The sequence below is a fragment of the Wyeomyia smithii genome, chromosome 3 (assembly GCF_029784165.1).
Source record: "Wyeomyia smithii strain HCP4-BCI-WySm-NY-G18 chromosome 3, ASM2978416v1, whole genome shotgun sequence".
Taxonomy (NCBI): Eukaryota; Metazoa; Arthropoda; class Insecta; order Diptera; family Culicidae; genus Wyeomyia; species Wyeomyia smithii.
In genome coordinates, this window is record NC_073696.1 from 58,237,613 (window position 1) to 58,262,103 (window position 24,491).

The following is a 24,491-nucleotide window of genomic DNA, read 5'->3' on the forward strand; positions in this document are numbered from 1 at the left end:
CGAATTTCAGGGTGCTATTTCCTCAAAGTCCAAAACCCGAAGTTAGCATTTTATAAAACAACTCAAGAGCTTTTATTTGATATCAAATCCAGATGCATCATTTGGAAACTGACTAAAAAGGACTGAACTTTTTCTTGATTTTTTCACTAGGTTTCTAGAAAAGCATTAAACCCTTTGAAAGACAATATCGATGAGACGGTTGCTGAAAGACTGCAATACTTCGAGTTTTGTTAAAGCACATGAAGTAAGTTATGGTTTGAGTTTCATGTTCATCTTTTTTAATTTGATTTTTTTTAAATTTAATTTAAATCTTTTTAATTTGATTATTTTTAACTTATTTGTCATCGGTCTCATTCTTCGCTTTTTCCAGAGTGTCGGCCAAAAAAATCATCTTTACGAACTAATTTCATTTTTTGTCATATGACTTACATTTTAAGTTGAGTAAAGCGGGCAATGTATGCAGTTTGCGAGGATGCGAAAATGAACGGGAATAGAAGGTGTGACTTTTAGGCTTAGAAAAAGGCTCCCGTCTGGACGAGGGAAAATTTTTTCTAAGCCTCAAAGTCACACCTTCTATTCCCGTTCATTTTCGCATCCTCGCAAACTGCATACATTGCCCGCTTTACTAAACAAAAAAATCATGTTACTCTGGTTGCTGTGGTATCAACAAAAATGAACAATCATTTTGAAAAATCACTACTTCGAACATTGATGCTTAACAATTTTTACTTTGTAGAAAATCGAGCAAATAACGATTTTATTTGCTCCACGGATAAGTAGGAACTCGGTTGAAATTATTTATTTTCGCGACCATCATGTCGATAATATCTTTTACCTTGTTTGAAGCTTTTCGTGAAGTCAAGGAAGACTTTAGTCCTTTTTAGTCACTTCCCAAAAGATGCATCTGGATATTATGCCAAATAAAAGCTTTGTAGTTGTTTATAAAATGCTAACTTCTGGTTCTGGACCTTTTCTGTAGAAAAAATAGCACCCCGAAAATCGCTAAGTATTTCTCAAGAAAAATATTTATTTTCGTTATGTAAATCTATTTGTCATTTTTGTCATCTTGCCTTTAAGTTCGTATTAACTTAGAGAAATTATCTAAATTTTCAGTAAATCTATCAAGTCTAACCCGAGTTCTTGCAGTATTGGTGATTTTGACGGCATTTTTCGAAAAAAAAAAATCTTCAAGGAACGTTTTACCCCAAATTGCGTATCTTCTGAAAGAGTGGGTAGCTCTAGTAAGGTATAGTGATAATCCAAATTTTAAGTAAAATATTTCAAGTCTAGCAGGAACTAAAGTGATTTTAGTGACTTTGACGGTTTTTAAAAAAAAAACTTTCTAGGGCCGTTTTACCCCATTTGGCACACTTGGCTTATACATGACATCAAAGCTCTTGAGTTGCTCTACAAAACGCCATATTCAGAAATTTTTTCTAGCGATGTTGAAAAAAGTTGGATGACCCTGAAAATTGTCAATTTTTAAAAGAAAAATGCGTTTTTTTCATCATGTTACCTCTTTACCCTATATTGTTACCATGCGTTTTGAAGTACTTTTAGTGTAGAATAATACCACATATTTTTAGAAAAATCCATCAAGTCTAGCAGGAGTTATTGCACTTTTTAATATTCGGACGTTTTTGGGCATAACATTTTCAAGGGCCGTTTTACCCCACTTAACCTCAAAGAAAAAAAATTGAAATTTTGCAAAACTTTCTACCTTGAACAAACAAACGCTAAAAATTTTAGCCCAATTGGAGAACATCAATACAACGTCCCTCAGAAAGGCGGTTGCGGCTCTCGCGAACTGGCTCTTAATAAAACATCGGATACGTGATTAAAGATTAATCTAGATTATCGTGTACAGTCATACCTCGATATAAGGCAACTTTATTTTTTTTTGCGTTACGTTATATCGAGTTACGTTATATCGAAGCAAAAAAAAATTTTTTTTAATTTATGCAAGAATGTTATTGGTTGCTCAAATATGCGCGAAAACCCATTTTTCATCACCTATCAGTATTTTTAAACCTTTTTTATGCTCATTTAGATATATTCTCAGAAGCAAAAAAAAAAATTTTTTTTCAATTGATACACAGGGTACTCAAAAATGCGTAAAAACCTATTTCCCATCACCTATCAGTAATTTTAAACCATTCCTATGCCCATTTAGGACAATTTTCAACAAGCGAAAAATTTTTTTTTCAATTGATGCAAGACTGTTGACGGTTACTCAAAGATGCGCGAAAACCTATCTCCCATCGCCTATTAGTATTTTTAAACCTTTTTTATGCCCATTTAGGACAATTTTTGCATTAGTTTCAATAATTTTAAAACTTACTACAAACACTTTTTTGAAGCAATTTATACCCCGAAAACAGTTGCTGTATCATTTATTTTCAATTTCAATACATTTTCAAAGTTACGTTATATCGAGGTAAAAGTTACGTTATATCGAGTTACGTTATATCGAGGTTGCCTTATATCGAGGTATGACTGTACTTCTTTTTAAAAAAGACTGAGAAAGCCAAAAGTAAAAACATCCGCATAATCTATAACTGTAAAAACCTTACCACAAAAAATTAGTATATTCAAATAAATTTTATTCAATTTAACAAAATATTATTTATTTCATATGCCCATTTAGAGATACCAACATTTAACAATAACGTATTTCCAAATTAAAACGTAACTATTTCCTCACCCGTAAAAGGTATTTTTAACGTTTAGCTATTGATAGCTGCGACCTTAATAGCTCTGTTAGACAGCTGAAACACAACTCTACTGAGAAATTTTAATTTAAAAAGTAGATCAAAAGACTGTTTTCAGAGGAACTCAGGCTTGTTGTTTCTCCTCAGAGAATCACTAGCGTATAGAAGAATATCTTTCACTGCGGAAACAACTGCACTAACAATGATGGGCAAAAGGACACAATTGCTTGAATAGAGCAGCGAATCGTGTGTACCTGAAGAGCATGCAAGAAAACACCGCAGTGAAATCTGAAATAACTATCCAGAGAGATAATAAACTGATGTGAGCTTTTCGTTCTCGAAAGGACATTACGCCCAATAACTACATGACAGAGCTCACTGCAGTGCCTTTACTGTGTATCTCTAAGCATGTATCGAATGAGAAGAGCATCTAGGTGGTAAAGTAGATATCGTTATTTGCTTTGCAACTCGAAACTAGGAAAAAAATAAATCCAGCCGCCCGTCACGCATGTTGTTCTTCGAATGCTATCGAATTTATCTCAGCAATGTTCACCGCGGTGTACTTCAATGAAGTGATTCACCACTCTTGTTTCACTAAGCTGTGGTGTGAACAGCAAAAGCTTTAATTTTTCCGCGAGCAGCAGAAACACAACACAAAGCATAAGCAAAAAGCGTCGTGCACAAAACCCAACAAACAAATTGGTTCATATAACTCGCGCTCTACTCTGTTAAGTGAACCGTTATTTGGTAAAAAAATAACCACATAAGATGCATGAAATGCGCCTTTGTGTACAAATCTGGAGGCCATATACGTACAATGTAAAAAAAATGGTTACGATTATGTATAACTTCACAGGCTATCTTAAATTGCCTCATTTGAAACTTCAAATTGCATTCTATACGACTTAGATGAATGACGCATTCTACAACATTATATGACACGTTAAATGGGTTTATATATAACTTAATATTGCGTTTTATATGATTTGAATTTTATACGATATGAACAAATTTAATGTTACGTCTTATGCAATTTCAAACTTGATATGCACATTTGAACGACTTAGAACTAACGTCCTTTTACGACTTCTGGTTTGCTGGGAATTGCTACACGTAGCTTGCTCTTTCCACATATTGATGAGGATTCCAAGCCTAGAACCACCCTTAGCAAAATTACTGTAATTCAATTTAAGAGCTTCAAAAGAGTCTCACTCAATATATCATTCTATACCACTGTGCATTGGTTTTCGATATTCGTTCAGTAATCTAGTCAAAGTTCACAACCAATTTGATTATAATTCAACCAATCGCCGTACCTGTAATGATGCAATCCAAGACGACGCACGACGATCAAATTTTATGTAGGCGAATTCTTAGTGGGAGAACAGACAAAAACATTACTTTGTCTATGTTTGGTAATGTTTTCTGTGCTTTCAACGAAATGCTTGTTGACGGTATAGAGTTGACGAAAAACGGCACTTTCGTGCACAACTTTTGCCTGTCTACCTACAAACAATGCGCAGTCCGTCCTCTTTATTAAATTCCCACATTATATCACCTACGCCGCGTTGCCTCCTTGTGGCGTAGGTATTGAAGACAGTCACTCGGATTTTCACATCATACAGGTAGCAGTTTTGTTCATCATCACATCGAATTCCCGTTCAATCAAGAATTTGCAAGTAAATGTAATGTCAGGTCGTGGCAAAGGAGGCAAATTAAAGAGAAATAATCTGCAATGACGAGGAATTGAACGATTCAACAATTTTTTTCGGCATCACTATTATCCAGGGAGATGTCCTACTGAATACCCAAGCTATTCTGCTGTTAAAACGGGAAAAGAATGCCTAATTCGACTATTCGAAATTTTATCAAAACTAAAACTTTTTTTTATTACTTTATCAAGTGTTAGTGTTCTAAAAGGAATTTACGGCACCCGTAATTGATTCCAGTCACTGTACAAATAAAACCTACTTCCAATAGACAGACGTGCGCTCCAGTATCAACACAATTTTCTTCGCACCGCAGACGATGAATTCGGCCTACCAAGAACTGAAGTCCTTGACGAAATTTTGCCTCTCCGTACTTTGCCACGACCAGATCTCACCATCAGGGTTGCCACATTTATATCTGTATTTCTTTTTGAAAATATCTGTATATCTGTATCTCGGGTATTAAAAACCTGTATCGAGCAAACTCAGAATGTTGGATGGAAACATTTTTACTTGCAGAATATATTTAAACAAATTCATTTTTCTCTACGTGATGCAGGTTTTGGTAAATTTATTTTTTAAAGTTTTCGTTTAATTAATATTAGTATCTCCTCCTTGGTCTGCAACGAAGCTTTCAGCTTTTAAAACTGAGATCATTAGGTTAGAGGCCATGCAATTTCTGGTTTCAACTATATATTAAAAGTATGCGTTCTAAATAAGCAGAAGAGTGTGGATTTATTAAAAAAAATCTCACGAATGATCTGTACGCAAACTTGAAATTATCATTTGTTTCAATGAATCTTCCGGTCAAAAAGTTTTTTTCAAGCGTGCAAAATTTGTTTGCTAGCTCTTGTCAGTCAGTTACTGTTACAAATTTGGGAAATTGACGCATCAAATCGTTTAAATTTTCCATTTTCACGAACGATTCAAGATTACTTAAAGTTGCCTTTTTTACAACAGGATCAGTGGAATCGCATTTCTTTGCAATTTGTTTTACGAACCTTGCATTGAAACCCTGGAAAATATTTCGAAACGCTCATTTTCGCGCTTCGTTCAAGTCACATTCCACTTCTTCAGCATCGATACCAACATAATCCTAATGTTGTTTTTTTTACAAAACTTTGAAAATCGTAAAATTCAATATTTTACCTTTGAAATTGATTTCAGTTCGTCGGTATAACAAAAAAAACTGTTCAATCTGTATTTTTGGCAATATTTTGTAATTCTGTAATACAGATTCTGTATTGCTTTTTCAGTTCAAATTCTGTAAAATACAGAAAAATCTGTAAATGTGGCATCCCTGCTCACCATCCGTATCGTATCGTCTTAGGAATAGTAATGAAGGAGATTCCATTTGCTACCTTATATACTAGATTTCAAAGAAAAATTTTTGGTGGAGGAGGAGCTATATTTACTGGCCGCAATCGGAAAATTAATAGTAAGAAAAAACTCTAGAGTACAAATTTAAACTACTTCACAATCAAATGATTGTTGAGCGCTAAAAGGCGTCTTTTGTGTGTCCTAAAAGTGACTTCCAGCAATTTTTGTTTATTATCTGATCATTTGCAGATTGCCATTGGCATGTTCCGTGCGATGATTCTACGTTTACCTTGCGGTCGTGTTTCATAGACAACCTCTTCAACTTTTTTGTACACATTTCACAACATATGTTATAGATTGTTTTTGCTAATTAATTTTATAAAATATTTTTACTCTATTTGGGATATCAATAAAAAAATAGTTATGTTATTTTTGGTATAATCAAACAACAATATCGCACGCTAGCCTGGGGGCTAATGCGGTCTCGATCAACTAGATTAGTTTAGAGAATTCGTTATCGATATTGTTTTCAGCACATTTTGCATGTTGTAGGATAAGTACAACGCCCCAGTGCTGAGTCGCGAAAATTTTTAGCTCGAAAAGTTCCTCGACCCGATCGGGAATCGAACCCGATATCACAACCGTGTGGGAGAGCTAGCCGACCGACATCGCTAACCACAGAACCACGGGGACCACAATCAAATTTTTTGTATTTTTTCCGAACATAAAACATAATTCTTTTCTAACATTTTCTTTCTTCGCTTCTGCTAAAGGCAGAATTTTTGCTTACTTGATAGTAAGCATAGGCATCCATAAAGAATCATAAAAAAACTTATTTTATAGCAACCCCTTCTACTGTTTCCAGAGCCTTCGTTGACGGAAGTAAGGAAGTGATAATTACTCACAAATTTCATTTGCACTATTTTCAACCGCAAACCATGCCTCATGCCTTATGGCAGCAAGCCGGAGTAGTCATCCCTGGCACCCAGCACCCGAACCTAATTGAAGTGCGCAAAGGATGCTAGAAGTGCCGTTTACTTTCGCTGTAAACCGAGCGGCTGGGCAGCAATACGTGTCGCGGTGGCTACGGGACGGAACAAGTGCAGGAACTGCCGCTTGTTATATCATTATTCTGGCTAAATGTAATTTTCCTCAACTGCTGTTTATCACTTGCTTAGTGGCGGTGCTTTCGGTTGCCGTGCTTCGCGCAAGATGTCATCGTTGCTGTCGTTGGCGGTGGTCTCGTAGCATTACTGATGATGCTACCAACCAGCAAGGCACCGAGAAGCAACACCTTTTGCGCTTCCGAACGCGAACGATGAACGTTTTCAACAGCACAGGGCGATGACTATGTACGTGTTAGGGTTGCTCCCTCAAGACGGCTTTGATTGTGAAATCAGACAATTACAGCTGTAATCGATTTTATGCCGAAATTTCAACCCTAAACCGTATTTTCTGCGCGATTTTGGTTTGTCGAGATACTAGATAGACGTGAAAGACACAGACCTGTTTCGGAGGGAGTCCTCGTTACAGACAAGTCTCAGTGAAGTCCTTGTAACTTGCCGGTGTTGACTGCTGCTGTAAGTCAAGCTGCTAGCTTTCCCGCACCAACAAAACGAGCGTCTTGTGGGCGGTCGAAAACTCGAAAGCGACGATATTCGTTCAACTATTTTCCAAGAGAGACCAAGATGTTTCGGTGTCCTCTTGTTACATAGTTCTTATTTTTCAGCCCGTAAATTACTAATTAGGTTGTAATATGAGTTTAATGCAAAATCATAAGGACTTAATTGGCTGTCGTAATGGAACGTGTTCGGAGAAAAGTTTTCGAGTCTGTGACTCTCGACGAAAATAGAATGCGACAGTTGAAAGCTGTTAGTCGTTGTGCGGGGGAAAACTTTGTCGTCGGTTGCTGTAAAATACTGCCGAAATGGGAAATGATAAATGTTGCATTTAATGTTACCCATGCTAAGAAACTCCACTAGAAAAAAATGCCACAATTGTAGCGTGTAGCTGAAACGTCTGCCATAGTCTGCTACAACCATTATAATCCCAGAAAGCACAACATTCCGATTGCGAAAGTGCAATTACACAACGAATGACATTCCGCTCTATTCACCGCTCAATTCAGTGGAAAATTCTTTTCTTTCCTGCAGTCTGAAGAGAGCATTTTCACCGGCTATGCAAATTATACACATACGTAGGCATAATGAAAAACCCGGCACGGCACCCTCAGAAGGAGGTGGAATGAAAGTTCACTCCCCGTGCGCTGCTGGCTGTCAGCGCAAGGCAGACCTCACACGAGACGAAGCAACGGCGGTAAACCGGTGCGACCACATCTGTGAGACTGAAAGTGATGATGTTTGAGCAGTGACTGGAATTTCGTGCATGCTCTGAAATGCCGCTAGTTGTGTCTTTTTTGTTTACGCCCTTTTGACGCTGGTTCACAGCCAGTGACATGGATTACGGCATAGATACTGACTAAAATGAGTAACATTGTGGCATTGATAATGATATGCTACATGAATTTAGAGCAGTGTTATTAGAAAACAAAACTTTGCATAGAAATCTTGAAAACTTCACAACAAACTATCATAGATTAAGAGAAAAAGTATGGTGCAAATGTTGCAGGAATAAATGTACTTTGGACGTAGAATAACGTCTTTTGGCAACAGATATATGGGTACAAATAAAAAAAACGGAAACATTTAGAGCGCCAAAAAAATTGTCCACCTTCAAATGTATCTTCCATCTATCTATCTTCTACATTCTGTATTCTATCTTCTATCTTCTATCTTCTATCTTCTATCTTCTATCTTCTATCTTCTATCTTCTATCTTCTATCTTCTATCTTCTATCTTCTATCTTCTATCTTCTATCTTCTATCTTCTATCTTCTATCTTCTATCTTCTATCTTCTATCTTCTATCTTCTATCTTCTATCTTCTATCTTCTATCTTCTATCTTCTATCTTCTATCTTCTATCTTCTATCTTCTATCTTCTATCTTCTATCTTCTATCTTCTATCTTCTATCTTCTATCTTCTATCTTCTATCTTCTATCTTCTATCTTCTATCTTCTATTTTCTATCTTCTATCTTCTATCTTCTATCTTCTATCTTCTATCTTCTATCTTCTATCTTCTGTCTTCTATCTTCTATCTTCTATCTTCTATCTTCTATCTTCTATCTTCTATCTTCTATCTTCTATCTTCTATCTTCTATCTTCTATCTTCTATCTTCTATCTTCTATCTTCTATCTTCTATATCCTATCTTCTATCTTCTATCTTCTATCTTCTATCTTCTGTCTTCTATCTTCTATCTTCTATCTTCTATCTTCTATCTTCTATCTTCTATCTTCTATCTTCTATCTTCTATCTTCTATCTTCTATCTTCTATCTTCTATCTTCTATCTTCTATCTTCTATCTTCTATCTTCTATCTTCTATCTTCTATCTTCTATCTTCTATCTTCTATCTTCTATCTTCTATCTTCTATCTTCTATCTTCTATCTTCTATCTTCTATCTTCTATCTTCTATCTTCTATCTTCTATCTTCTATCTTCTATCTTCTATCTTCTATCTTCTATCTTCTATCTTCTATCTTCTATCTTCTATCTTCTATCTTCTATCTTCTATCTTCTATCTTCTATCTTCTATCTTCTATCTTCTATCTTCTATCTTCTATCTTCTATCTTCTATCTTCTATCTTCTATCTTCTATCTTCTATCTTCTATCTTCTATCTTCTATCTTCTATCTTCTATCTTCTATCTTCTATCTTCTATCTTCTATCTTCTATCTTCTATCTTCTATCTTCTATCTTCTATCTTCTATCTTCTATCTTCTATCTTCTATCTTCTATCTTCTATCTTCTATCTTCTATCTTCTATCTTCTATCTCCTATCTTCTATCTTCTATCTTCTATCTTCTATCTTCTATCTTCTATCTTCTATCTTCTATCTTCTATCTTCTATCTTCCATCTTCTATCTTCTATCTTCTATCTTCTATCTTCTATCTTCTATCTTCTATCTTCTATCTTCTATCTTCTATCTTCTATCTTCTATCTTCTATCTTTTATCTTCTATCTTCTATCTTCTATCTTCTATCTTCTATCTTCTATCTTCTATCTTCTATCTTCTATCTTCTATCTTCTATCTTCTATCTTCTATCTTCTATCTTCTATCTTCTATCTTCTATCTTCTATCTTCTATCTTCTATCTTCTATCTTCTATCTTCTATCTTCTATCTTCTATCTTCTATCTTCTATCTTCTATCTTCTATCTTCTATCTTCTATCTTCTATCTTCTTTTTTTCTTTCTTCTTTCTTCTTTCTTCTTTCTTCTTTCTTCTTTCTTCTTTCTTCTTTCTTCTTTCTTCTTTCTTCTTTCTTCTTTCTTTTTTCTTCTTTCTTCTTTCTTCTTTCTTCTTTCTTCTTTCTTCTTCTTCTTTCTTCTTTCTTCTTTCTTCTTTCTTCTTTCTTCTTTCTTCTTTCTTCTTTCTTCTTTCTTCTTTCTTCTTTCTTCTTCTTTCTTCTTTCTTCTTTCTTCTTTCTTCTTTCTTCTTTCTTCTTTCTTCTTTCTTCTTTCTTCTTTCTTCTTTCTTCTTTCTTCTTTCTTCTTTCTTCTTTCTTCTTTCTTCTTTCTTCTTTCTTCTTTCTTCTTTCTTCTTTCTTCTTTCTTCTTTCTTCTTTCTTCTTTCCTTCTTTCTTCTTTCTTCTTTCTTCTTTCTTCTTTATTCTTTCTTCTTTCTTCTTTCTTCTTTCTTCTTTTTTCTTTCTTCTTTCTTCGTTCTTCTATCTTTTTTCTTCTTTCTTCTTTCTTCTTTCTTCTTTCTTCTTTCTTCTTTCTTCTTTCTTCTTTCTTCTTTCTTCTTTCTTCTTTCTTCTTTCTTCTTTCTTCTTTCTTCTTTCTTCTTTCTTCTTTCTTCTTTCTTCTTTCTTCTTTCTTCTTTCTTCTTTCTTCTTTCTTCTTTCTTCTTTCTTCTTTCTTCTTTCTTTTTTCTTCTTTCTTCTTTCTTCTTTCTTCTTTCTTCTTTCTTCTTTCTTCTTTCTTCTTTCTTCTTTCTTCTTTCTTCTTTCTTCTGTCTTCTTTCTTCTTTCTTCTTGCTTCTTTCTTCTTACTTCTTTCCGAACTTTTGCCAAAAAAACTGTAAAAAAATATTTTTCTTCTGCACACCCTCAGTTCACATTTTAGCAAAAACTAACGGACGGAACCTGCATAGGATAAATTTCTATCATGACCAATTTACAAAATTGATTGAATCTTCATTGCCTGATATGCGATTCAAAAACAATTTTTACAATAACTTTTCCTATCTTCTACAAAGTTGTGTGTTTCAATATATATACGAAAATATGCTGAACATTCAAAATGCTACAGTTTTTTTGAACATTCAAAAAATCTTATCCTACGGATTACTCTGATACGAAAGAGTGTATCTTCAAATCAAGAGAAGTTAAAAGAAAACTGTCTACAGCAAAGTTTTTTGTGACAACTTTTATGAAGACACAATAGAGTGTAACACTAAAAAGTTAGATTTTTCAGCGCCATTAGCGGCGAAATTTCCAAATAAAACTTGTTGTTATTTTTTGAGGCATTTTCAATACTTAATATTTAAATAATAATATCAATAATATCTTGAAGACCACATAAGAGAAGTTCACGGTTTTTAGCTCGCGTGGCACTGTGTGATGATTTCGTTTCATTTTATCAGCTCAAAATGGTTAGAACTGACCTGGTCTCACCCAATACACAGCATAATTTTTACAGCGTGTATGTTCGACCTTTCCGAAGATGTAGAATTAAAATTGGGCAATGTCCTTGACTTTCTTTTTTTTGGCTTGCTGTGACATATCCCCCCTTTATCACTCGTCACGATGCGATAAAGAAAACCTTTTTTTTGCCATTGGCGCAGTTGTTCACAGGTTTAAAAACGACGCTCAACGTCCTTTAACTTGAAATCCTAAGAAACCCAAGTTTCATTTGAATCTCAAATCTCAAGAAATATCTCAAGCAAGTATCCGACTCAGGCGCGTTTCGATTGCTCTTTGCTCCCCGACACCTTTTTAAATTTCAGCGTCGATAACGAGGCCTCCAATATTGGAATGCAGCTGCAACCGGGACGCAATGTGGAAAGCAATATGGAAGCCCCCGGTTCCTCTGCCCCAGTCGCGCCTATTGCAGCCAGCGCTCACCACAGTCGTCTCGGTCCTGAGGGCAGATGTGGATCGGGAGTCTTCCAACCTGCTTCAGCAGGCAAGTATAATTACAACTCGTCCCAATCGATGCCTGATACCGCTTCGCATTTCAGCTGCGTTTCCGGCACTTCGATAACACGACCAACAAGCAGCCTGCTTTCTAGCCGCCACCAAGAGGTCACCGTGTACTACCAAAATGTCGGCGGTATGAACAGCGTTGTTGATGATTTCCGCGTTGCCGTCTCGGATCTTTGCTACGATATCATAGTTCTTACGGAGACTTGGCTGGATTCCCGCACACTTTCTCGTCAGGTGTTTGGAAATGACTACGAAGTTTTCCGTTGTGATAGGAGCTCCGATAATAGTCGCAAATCTACTGGTGGTGGCGTTCTCGTGGCTGTTAATTCCAAGTTCGAAGCCAAAATTTTAGTGGATGCTGCCTCTTTGAGCCTGGAACAAGTTTGGACGGCGATCAAACTGGGCGATCGTAAGTTGGTTCTCTGCGCTCTGTACATACCACCGGATCGAGTACATGAGCGTGAATTGATTGTTGCTCATTGTCAATCAGTCTTCTCAGTGTTGGAAACTGCAAAACCAACAGACAAAGTTATGGTGTTCGGCGATTTCAATCTTCCCCGGATTTCATGGAGAGAATTTCGAGACGGGTTTTTCTTTCCGGACTTGGATCATTCGAGCATCCATCCTATCGCAGCTTTACTTCTGGATTGCTATAGCTCAGCCACACTCACTCAAATTAACCATATCACCAACCAGAACAACCGCATTCTAGACCTCTGCTTTGTGAGCGCCCAGGACACGGCCCCATATTTATGCGAGGCCCCTGCTCCATTGGTTAAAATAGTCCCCCACCACCCACCATTATTCGTGACTATAAACGCCGAAACGAAACGCGACCTTGACACTGCATCTGCTACCGTATCTTACGACTTCCGCAAGGCTGATCACCAGAAAATCGCTGAGTTTTTCTCCGAGCTCGACTGGAACTCTATTTTTGACTCCGTCGATGCCGATGTCGCCGCTCAAACTTTCTCCAACGTATTGGCCTACGCCATCGATCGATACGTCCCAAAGAAGTGCCAGCATCCTGCTCCCCGACAGCCGTGGCAAACAAGAGAACTTCGGCAGTTGAAATCCCAGAAGAGAGCTGCCTTGAAAAAATTTACTAAGCACCGTACACTGTCCCTAAAACGTCATTACGTGAGAATCAACCACACCTACAAAAGTGTTGCGAAACGATGCTTTCTCCGATATCATCAAGATTTACAGAGAAAGCTCAAGGCTCGTCCCAAACAGTTTTGGCGGTTCGTCAATCAACAACGACATGAAGGTGGTATACCCTCTTCTATGACATTCAACGGTAAGGAAGCAACCACCCCGCAGGACATCTGTCAGCTTTTCTCCGAAAAATTTGCCAGCGTGTTCACTGACGAGACACTGAGCGATCATCACGTCGAACGTGCCGCCAGTAATACCCCACAGTCCGGTCAAACTTTGAACACTTTTCATTTAGACGCGACAATGATTTCTAGAGCCTGCTGCAAACTCAAAACTTCATTAAACCCAGGTCCTGACGGGATTCCGTCGACGTTTCTTAAAACGCAGATTGATAACCTAATATCTCCGCTTCTGCATGTTTTCCAGCTATCTGTCGCTTTCGGCGTCTTCCCGTCCTGCTGGAAATCGGCGTACATGTTTCCAGTACACAAGAAGGGAAACAAAAACGATGTGAGCAATTATCGTGGCATCACATCGCTCTGTGCTGTTGCCAAACTGTTCGAGCTTGTTATCATGGAGCCTTTGCTCGCTCACTGCAAAGCTTTCATAAGCACTGACCAACATGGATTCACAGCCGGTCGCTCCACCGCCACCAATTTACTTTGCCTCACTTCGTACATCAGTGACAGTATGGCGAAACGTGCTCAGACGGATGTTATTTACACTGACTTGACAGCTGCCTTCGATAAACTGAATCATCGCATAGCCGTTGCAAAACTTGACAATCTTGGAATCAACGGGAATCTTTTACTATGGTTTCAATCGTACCTTACCGGTCGCCGTCTAACCGTTGCTATTAGGGATTGCCAATCCTCTTATTTTGACGCTACGTCTGGAATACCGCAGGGAAGTCACTTAGGACCGCTAATCTTTCTGCTCTATTTCAATGACGTGAACCTAGTCATTAAAGGACCACGGTTGTCTTACGCGGATGACCTCAAACTCTTTCTTCAAGTTCACACAATTGAAGACTGTCACTTTCTTCAACGTCAGCTAGATGTTTTTGCCGATTGGTGCCATCTGAACCGTATGGACGTTAATCCATCCAAGTGCTCGATTATATCATTTTCGCGAAAAAAAACAGACTATACACTACAAATACGCTTTGCTAGGAACTGAGATCGAGCGCGTAAACCAAGTTAAAGACTTGGGGGTAATTTTGGATTCCCAGCTCACTTTCAAGCCTCACATTTCATTCACTGTCGACAAAGCCTCTAGAGTTCTGGGATTCATCTTCAGGATCGCTAAAGACATTACGAATATCTACTGCCTTAAATCATTGTATTGCGCTTTATCTCGCTCTATACTGGAGTACTGCTCGGTTGTCTGGACTCCTCATTACAACAATGGCGTGGAAAGAATAGAATCAGTTCAACGGCGCTTTTTGAGATTCGCTCTTCGTAAACTGCCATGGACGGATCGCTTCCGTCTACCAAGCTATGAAAGCCGCTGCTTATTAATTCGTTTGGAGCTTCTGTCTGTCCGTAGAGAAACAGCCAGGGCATTGTTCACCACTGACCTTTTACAAGGCCGCATAGACTGTCCCGCTCTTTTGGAACAAGTAAATATAAACGTGCGACCTCGTGCTCTGCGAAACAATTCGATGCTACGACTGCCTGCTCAACGAACTAACTACAGCATTTTTGGCGCAATGGTTGGTCTCCAAAGGTTGTTCAACAGAGTATCTGCTCTATTTGACTTTAATTTACCTCGAACGCTTCTTCGTCGGCGATATCGTTTATTTTTTTCAAGATCTGACTAGTTCAAATGTTATATTGTTTGTAATATGTAATATTGTATTGACTCTCTGAAGATATTTTAATTGTTAGCTTTAAGTTACACCATTTGGGCACCTGCCTGCCTGTTGGTGAATATACCAAATAAATCACATACATTCTCAAAGTATGCAATTGGTTGGAAATGTCTTGATGTGTTATACCGAAGCAAGCTGTTCCTGCGTTTAGCATGGATTCTCGTCTGACAATTCCTTCAATTCAACGTCTTCGAAGGTTTTTCTCCCAATACTGCCTTCCTTCATGTGATCAGTCGTTTCGATCGAAACTATCGTCTTTGAAGAGAGAAAACTAATAACGAAACGTTGTTTTACCTAGAGCAGTATTTCCGTAAAAAGTTTTAAACTCTCTTCAGCTGCCATTTTCTTTGAACGAAATAGGAAATGTAATACTTACCGGAAATTATGATTACTTGGCAGGAAATCTCTTGCTGCTGGCGCTATTTTTTGACAGATAACGAGAACTTAGTTGTGGACTTAATATTATATCTACTACAATTCCTTTTTAGCAGGAATACGTAATGAGTTAATTAGAAGCAGGTACTGAGAAATGGAAAGCTGTTTTTACTTCTAGTAATAACATGATGATTAAAAATACTTTTCGGGTCAAAACGGTTTGATTGATTGGTGTTCTGTCTTCGGAAAAGTTGTGGATAATAATATTGTAGGTACTCTAAAAAAATATGTATGTACTTCAAAAAATTCTATTTTTATTCTTCAAAAAGATTTTATTCCTCCATGTTTGAAACCCTTAAAAATTGGGAAAATGTGCCTTTTAAGGTGAAAAACACATTCTAAATAAGTGTCTACTGAAAATTTTGATAGACTATAAATACTAATGTCTAAGTACCATTGAACACTCCTAATTGTTTTTATAGCATTTTTGTGAAACTTGCAAAAAGAAAAAAATCTCAGACCAAAGGAGATTTGATCCCTCATTTGGTTACACCTAATCCCCCCATTTAAAAACATGTTGTGTCATGCTTTATCTATATAAATAAAAATGAATCACTGTCCGTATGTTACGATTTAACTCAAGAACGAATCAGTGGATCGGCATGAAAATTTGTATGTAGCTGTGTGATGTCACACCCCGCGAAGATTACCTAATGTTCCGTCACGATGCATCAGAATTCAGGCTAGAAACCACAGTTTGCTGCCGAGCTTACTCAGTACTGTAGAGAATCAAAACAATTTTAACATGAACTAGAGCATTAGCTTGCCGCAGAGTTCACTTAACTCGCAGGAAACACCTTGCAATAACATAGCATTCTAGAGCATTCCTATTATGAATCGTTGGCCGAACAAAACGATAACAACTAACGAGGCGTTTTTATTATGAAACCAAACAGATAAATGACAAAAAACACCCTTTTTATGAATAGCATTAAAACAATAACCACGCGTCCTAGTTATAAGGCGTCGAACGATCGGTGGCTTGCGAAATGTAAATATCCTAACGAGCATGCCACACAATGTTTACCTTTTCAATTTAACTATAAGCAAAACAGAAGCCGGAGGCACAGCGTCACTCACGGTTACCCTTAGGCACTCACGGTTGCGCACGGTACCGAGAGCTTGCGCGCTCTCGGATACTCCGAGTAGCGCGCGAACAAATACCGTACGCTCTCGCACGTTACTCCGATGCACGCGCTCTATAACGCCCGCGGTATAATAATATGTATTAGAATCCAACTCGAAAACGAAACAGAATAATAAATACTATAGGTTAGAATAGAACCGCTAGAAAGGCGATAGCTCAGGTCGGAGGAGAAGAGTCTCTCCGCTCTGAGTTACACAGGTTAATATTTAAGCAAAATTGTAACTTAATAAATTCAATCATCATTATCTATCATCCAATAGAGGTGATTCCGCGAATTGAATGTTCGCGTACAGGACGCCTGCTCGTCAATCATCGAGGGGCGGCAAACAGACGGCTAATGCGTGTGCTTATTTTTAAAGCGACGAGGAAATTTTTTCTCTCTCTAGCAGGATTTCTATTCACGTGCGACGCGACCATCCACATTTTCATGTACTAACGTTGTACTAACACTCCACATGCCACAGTCTTCTTGCAAAATTTCAGCTCAGTCGGACTTCGAAAAGTTGTGCCTCGAAGCGGTCAAAATTTCACTTTTTCGGCCGATAAAAAATGCACAGGTGTGTTCAAATGTTCGATATTGAAAAAAATGGTCTTATAAATGCATGAAACGTCGAGATCTGTCATAATCTCTTAAACTAATTATCTTAAACTATTTTTGTAAAAATCAATTTTTGTAAAAATCAATCCGTTCCATGCAGCAACCAATCTTGTTGTTAGCAATGGTGCCAAGTCATGTTTTGATGCAGTAGACTTTTTCAGTGTCGTGCAAGAAATTTTCAACTTCTTTTCTGCTTCAACTCATCGTTCGAAAAACACATTACTACTCTTACGGTAAAGCCTCTGAGTGGAACGCGTTGGGAAAGTCGAATTGATGCTGTCACTCCCTTGAGGTTTAATATAGGAGAAATTTATTATGCCCTATATGAAGCAATCGAGGATCTGAAGCAAGATGCGTTTGCAAGAAATACTGCAAAAAGCCTAGCAAAAAAAATTAAAAAAATCAAATTCTTATGCAGTTTAGTAGCTTGGCATTCAATTTTGTTCAAAATCAATTTAGTGAGTAAGTACCTTCAAAAAATAAATAGCAGTCTCGAAAACACTATAGACTTGATAGGCAGCGTTTAAAACTTTTTGAAAAATATGAGAAATGAAGGTTTGAATAGCGTCATTACTGATGCTTTAGAAGTAAATCCGGAGTTTCAAACAGAAACACGAATTCGGCCGAGAATGATAAAGAAACAGTTTGCAGATGAACCAATTACATCGAAAAAACTCTCTTTCAAAGTGAATTTCTTCTATTCTGTATTGGATGTAGCTATTGCATCGTTCGATGATCGATTCCAGTTAATGAAAAATCACAGTGACAATTTCAGCTTCTTGTATGAAATTCACAATTTAATGGGTTGTAGTACAGATCAGTTAGAGAAAAGTTGTCTACATTTACAGAAAATCCTCACACACAAGAAAGAGTGTGACATCGATGGACATGAAATGCACCAAGAACTTGTTAGTTTATCACCAGCTGAGACGACTCCAATGAATGCGTTAAACTACATCACAAAAAATCAACTGATTGATACTTTTTTAAACGTTTTTGTATCTTTGAGAGTTTTACTCACTTTACCCATTAGTGTAACAAGTGGTGTACTTTGAGCTCCTGGAAAAGACATACAATGAAAGCGCAGGAGACACATCCACAGTTCGATTAGCACTACAGCGCGAGAAGTGTTGGGTACAACTGCGGCAGCTGCGTCCAATGAGTGGTTTGACGCTGAGTGCCAGCGAGTGACGGAGGAGAAGAACCGCGCCAGGGGTCACATGTTGGCCACGGCTGTGACTCGTCAGAGCGTGGGTAGATATCGAGATGCTAGAGCCGCTGAAAAAGGACTCCATCGCCGGAAGAAACGACATCATTGGGAATGTCTTCTTGCGGAGGCGGAAGGTTGCTTCTCCAGGCACGATGCGAGGAGCTGCTACAAGAAGGTCAACGGAATTAGGAATTGAAACGTGTCAGCTCCTGTCATGTGCAACGATAGGGAGGGGAACCTGATAACCGATAAAACAGAGGTGGCCAGGCGTTGGAAGGAACACTTCAGTGTGCTGTTGAACGGTGAGGGAAACAGTGGAGTCGAAAGGAGCAGGATGACTATTGAGGATGATGGTCAAGCTGTGGATCCACCATCCATGGACGAGGTGAAGAAAGCAGTGGAAGAGCTGAGAAACTGCAAGACAGCTGGGAAGGACGGCATTCCCGCCGAACTCTTCAAAGTCGGAAGCGAACAGCTGTATCGTGCCATCCATCGGATCATACTGAGAGTGTGGTCTGATGAAGAATTGCCCTCGGACTGGGCATAACTCTTCTCAATACCGTGTACAAAATTCTCTCCCGCATCCTGTTCCACAGACTGAGGCCGTTGCAGGAGACCTTTGTTGGTGAGTACCAATGCGGTTTTCGAGGGGGACGCTCCACGACGGACCAAATGTTTACCTTGCGACAAATCCTCGATAAAATTTCGAGAATTCAACTTGCAGACGCACCATCTGTTCATAGACTTCAGGGCAGCGTACGATTCAGTTAGGAGAAATGAGTTATGACGGATCATGCTCGAACATGGCTTCCCAACAAAGCTGATAAGGCTTATACGTGCCACCCTTGAAGGTTTTACATCAAGCGTCAGGATAACCGGACCCTTTCGTGACGTTGGTAGTTTGAAGCAGGGTGATGGGCTGTCGAACTTATTGTTCAACATCGCATTGGAAGGTGCTATACGGAGGGCTGGTGTGCAGAGAAGCGACACCATCATTACGAAATCGCACATGCTTCTAGGTTTTGCGGATGATATCGACATTATTGGTATTAATCGTAGAGCAGTGGAAGAGGCCTTCGGACCTCTCAAGCAAGAAGCTGCGAGATTGGGGCTTGTCATAAACTCTGCCTAAACGAAATACATGGTGGCTGGTAGAGTGCGTGGTAGTCCGTTGGAGGTTGGTGCTGCGTTGGTGCTAGATGGGGTAACATTTGAAGTAGTCGACGAATTTATTTACCTGGGAACATTAGTGACATGTGACAACGAGGTTAGCCGTGAGATAAAGAGGCGGATAGCAGCCGCAAACAGGGCCTTTTACGGACTACGTAACCAGCTAAGGTCCCGCAGTCTGCAAATCCGTACTAAACTTGCACTCTATAAAACACTGATTCTTCCGGTGGCTCTCTACGGCCACGGTGTTTGGCGGTGTGTGGCTCTCTACGGCTACGGTGTTTGGCGCAGACGCATGAACCATGAAGTGTACCAGGCATACAAGTCGGCGGATATAGTCAAGCGGATAAAACACGGCAGGCTTCAGTGGACTGGGCATGTAGCGAGAATTCCGGATGAGCGTCGAGCGAAGGCTATATTTAGCAGGAATCCCGATAGAGGTCGTCGACTTCGGGGTAGACCCCGCCCTCGTTGGATGTGTGCTGTCGACGAGAATGCACGCGAAATAGGTGCTAGGGGCGATTGGAATGTAGCAGCCCAAGACCGAGTGACATGGCGACGTATTCTGGATTCGGCACTGGATTGATAATCGGTCTGTCGCCTTAAAAGTAATTTAAGTTTTTTCTCAAAATTAGAACTTATAAAGACGTAACTACGATCGACCATGTCGCAAGAACGTTTGTGTGGCTTGGCGATAATATCGATAGAAAACAGGTGCTTCAAGAAATTGATATGTCGGAACCGATAAAAAATTTTCAACATTGAAAGCATGAAATGTTCATTTTTGAATTGTTAACACAACACATGCTGTCTAATCAAATTTTCGAGTCTATAGAAAATGCGTTTCATATAAAATAAAAATTTGAGGGGGGGGGGCGGCAAAATCAGTCTTCGCCTGCAGCTCAAATCAGCCTTCGTCCGCCCCTGTGTGTTTCATTTCTAAGTGATCACAGGTCCTGGTAGAGCTCTAACTCTACAGCTGTTTTTAGGGCCTGGGAAGGTTTTTATACTGGTTTGCGACCCCTCTCTCCTCTGTAAAGGAGGAGTTCCATACAAATGAAACGCAAGTTTCTACATAGCTTGAGAACTAATCAAGCATATGGAACCAAATTTGGCATGTGGAATTTTTAGGAGCAAGAAATTGTTATGTGATAGTTCGATACCTCTCCCTTCTCTGGAAGGGTAGAGTTCCCATACAAATGAAACCCAAATTTTTATAAAACTCGAGAGCTAATCAAACAAGACAATTTCAATAGTGGTTCGAGACTCCTTCTCTAGAAAGGAGGGCTGCCATACAAATGGAGCATAAATTTTCATACAACTTAAAAACTATCTATATAAGAGAATGTTAAAGTTAAGAGAATATAAGGTAATAAATAAAGTTAAGAGAATGTTCATCAATTTATATTCCCCGGATAAAACTGAACCTTGACGTGGTGTATGAACTTATCGACATATCAGTAATTGAACAGAGGTGACATTCACTTCTGAAAATGGGGTAATAAATATATGCATAGTTGTTCTAAAATTTTAAGTGAGAATACAATATCCTTCATAACGTTAAAGTGACAAACCCGGCAAGCAATTTCTATATGACACCCTCACGTAAGTCGACGCGTTTTGATAATGGCTTGGGGCACTTAAATTCGTAGGAATGGTTGAATAGCTTTAATCATTCAATTATTCCCGGGTTGAGCTTTTGGAATGCACTTTTTTTCATTTTGTCGACCAGTGCTATAATCAGGCTTGTTATTCTATTGAGTACGTAAAAGGAACGAAAATAAAATTCAACGCGTACTTCTTCTCCGGCATTAGCGCTGCTTGTTGCAATTTTTTGCTCCAAACTCTTTTCTTCTGCTTTGTTCTGTACTTCTGCCAATCTCATAAAAACTTAACTCATTTGCTGCTTACACCACAACCGATTGAAATAAGAGTGATGAATCACTATAGTGAGAATACACAGAAGCACACCGTATTGCGCACTATCTCTCAGATATACACGATTCGATGTTTTCTTTAAACACGTACGTCAATTTGCTCACCAGTGTGAAAGCAGTGGCTCCCGCAGTGAAAGATATTCTCCACACGCTAGTGGTTCTCTGAGGAAAAACGATAAGCCTGATTGTGGTAGTCTGTATTTCATCATAGTTTTTGGTATTTATTGTCTCAGAGTCAGCAGAGAGGGATCGGGTCTCCACGAATTCAACGGATCAAGTCTGCCCGAAGAGAACTAGTTCAGTAATTTTATTTTTTTAATGGTGTTCTTAAGAAATCGACTCAAACGGCTGTGTTTTCTATCCAAATTTTGCATAAAAAGAATACTGTTTCATGTAAAACGGCACATATCTCTAGAATATTTGACGAACTTATTTTATTTTGCCTGTGAGATACAAAGAATGGATCCTCAAAGATCAAGTCTCCCCTATTCTACCTTTTTTTTAATTTTAATTTTTAACCTTCAACAACAAATATATGTGTAGTAGCTTATTGATTACAAGTTGTTTTAATATTCTATTACTTCATTTGATGATTTTTTGTTGATTAATAAATTTTTTTATTAATTTTGCTGCAAAGCTCTTAGCTCCGATTATTTTTCGTGCTAAAAAACAGGAAATGGTATACAACTAATAACGTAGACCCTGAAGCTAATGCCTTCTTCAAAAAAAAATGTGTTCCTGATTGGGCGTACCTTGACACTTCGATAGTCTCACTGGAGGCCACTAGCCTAAGTCTTCAGATTACCTACAGAGCACTAAACTCGCAACGCGGTCTTCGGACACATCCGTAGTAAGATGTATATAACAATTCGGCACAGAAAGTCACTCTATTTGTGACTTAAGAACTTCGATTTATTAATTACATACTTCCAATTTATTCTCGACCTTTTAGCGCGGTTCAGTAATATTGCTTAACGATCGAATAAGAACTGATTCTCGTACAAGTGGGGTACGGCAATATATGCCACTAGTGGTGAATTCAGCACCCGATCTCACACGATCGAATGTTGATTGCTATCCTTATTTGACCTAATCTGATAAGCGCGATAGCACGATAAGAGTAAATTATAGCGAGAGAGAAATATTGTGGATCACGTTTGAGTTGCCAGTAAATCTTACTCATCGAATCTTAAACAAAATGTTTGAACATAAAAAGAGATCTCAGTGTTTTAACACTGGAGAATGATTGCAGCTTTCCATTCGTGTTCTGTGAAAAAAAATTATACCTATATTTTAGGAATGAGCGGAGTATACGGCCAAGCCTACCCACAAACCTACTTTGGGTAAATATATTTGAGAATCTCACACATTTTTTTGATTAATAAAAGTATATTTGACACGGCATGAAAATCTCTCACATTCTAAATAAATCTGAATCTTAAATGTTTGTGTACAGTGATCAGATTATCTTTAAGAGTTTAGTAAGATACAGGCGCGCAAAAACACAATCCGATCATGGTTGGGTGATGTTCCGAACGACCGCTAGATAATAACAACGAATCCTGAAAACGTTCTCAATTGGAAAATAAATTTAAAAAAAGAAGACTAGAGGCATTTGTTTGAAAAACAACGTTTACTTATTCGTACGTTTTAGAGCTTAAACTGAAAAAATGGAAAGATTATAGCTTTTAACCATTCCAGTAAATTTTGGTGGCCCTAGTTAGGATAACTTTTTCAGGCACTTAAATTAGAAGCAACGAACCCGGCAGGCAATCATCTGCAGCAAAATAATATGTCACAATCAGAAGTTTTTTGAGGATTTAAAAGGTTCATTAGAACCCATTGACATTTTCAGGATTAAAAATAATTCTACAGACAAACTTCCGGTAAAAGTATTACTGTATTTAAATATTTCAATAATAGTTGAATCTTTCCAACGAACTGACAGCATCCTAATTTCGTGTGAAACAACACAAAAATATATAGAATGAATAACTATCACAATCTGTACTGTACCCCAAGACCTTGACTGTGTGAACTGAGTTGTGCAAGATTAATTTTTCAGAGATGCATTTTAATAATTCAAATTTTCCGTCCTTCTGATTTTGCCTCAATAGTTACTCTTTTAGTCTATTTCGAGAGGGCTTGCATTCTCAGGATGCGGCAACAATTGAACGATTGTCTTTCAGGTTTCGTGGTCGAGCTCCATTGTACCTCTCTTCAATGACGGTGGACTACACTGACGATTACATGCCAAGCTTGTACTTTATTTTTTACCTCCCAGAGACTACTGTTCATGGCTTGAGTAGAAAATTACTTAGAGTGATTCTGGTAGCAGTTTTGAATGCGTCCTGAATGTTGGGCGAAAATTAGGACAGATGAAAAATTGGTTTCAACATCCGAACAAATCGCAACGAGTTTGCGTCTCTTCCCGCGATGCGCCAAGGAACGGTAAAACGGGCTCAATGTCGCTCGTACCATTATTTCATGAGACACATTTCAAAAGCCGCACGATGAAAAGCTGCACCCTCTTTTCAGTCGATATGCTCGGAATGGAAGGTTTTTGTGTTCAGCGGCTTGATGTGCCGCAACTGCGGTGACCAAGGCTGCTAGTTTGACTTTTGAACGAAGTAAATGAAGAAACGAATAAATGAACGAATGAATGAATGAATGAGCTGAAGAATGAGGGAACCGACAGTTGCACACAATTTACTTCAGCCAACTGGTTGCTCATAAAATAGAACCCGTGCATATATTGTGGCATGAATGGAAAGGGTGCTTTGCATACAGTTCAGTTGTAATGCTACCCAAATAAAAAGAAAGTATAGAACGAGACAAAGCCCTCGCAGGATATAGATGGTTTATAATATGTAAAGAGCACTGGATGCTCGTTTTTGCGTTCTTTGTGGTCACGCACATTCACAGTCACTGAAAAAGGCAGCAGCACTGAAATG

At 38.3% G+C, this 24,491-nt stretch overlaps 1 protein-coding gene across 1 annotated transcript in view; it reads left to right on the forward strand.

Moving 5' to 3' along the window:
* The window catches only part of LOC129727833 (uncharacterized), a 303,501-nt gene that overhangs the window by 220,424 nt on the left and 58,586 nt on the right, over positions 1-24,491 (forward strand). The gene's annotated exons all lie outside the window — the stretch shown is intronic.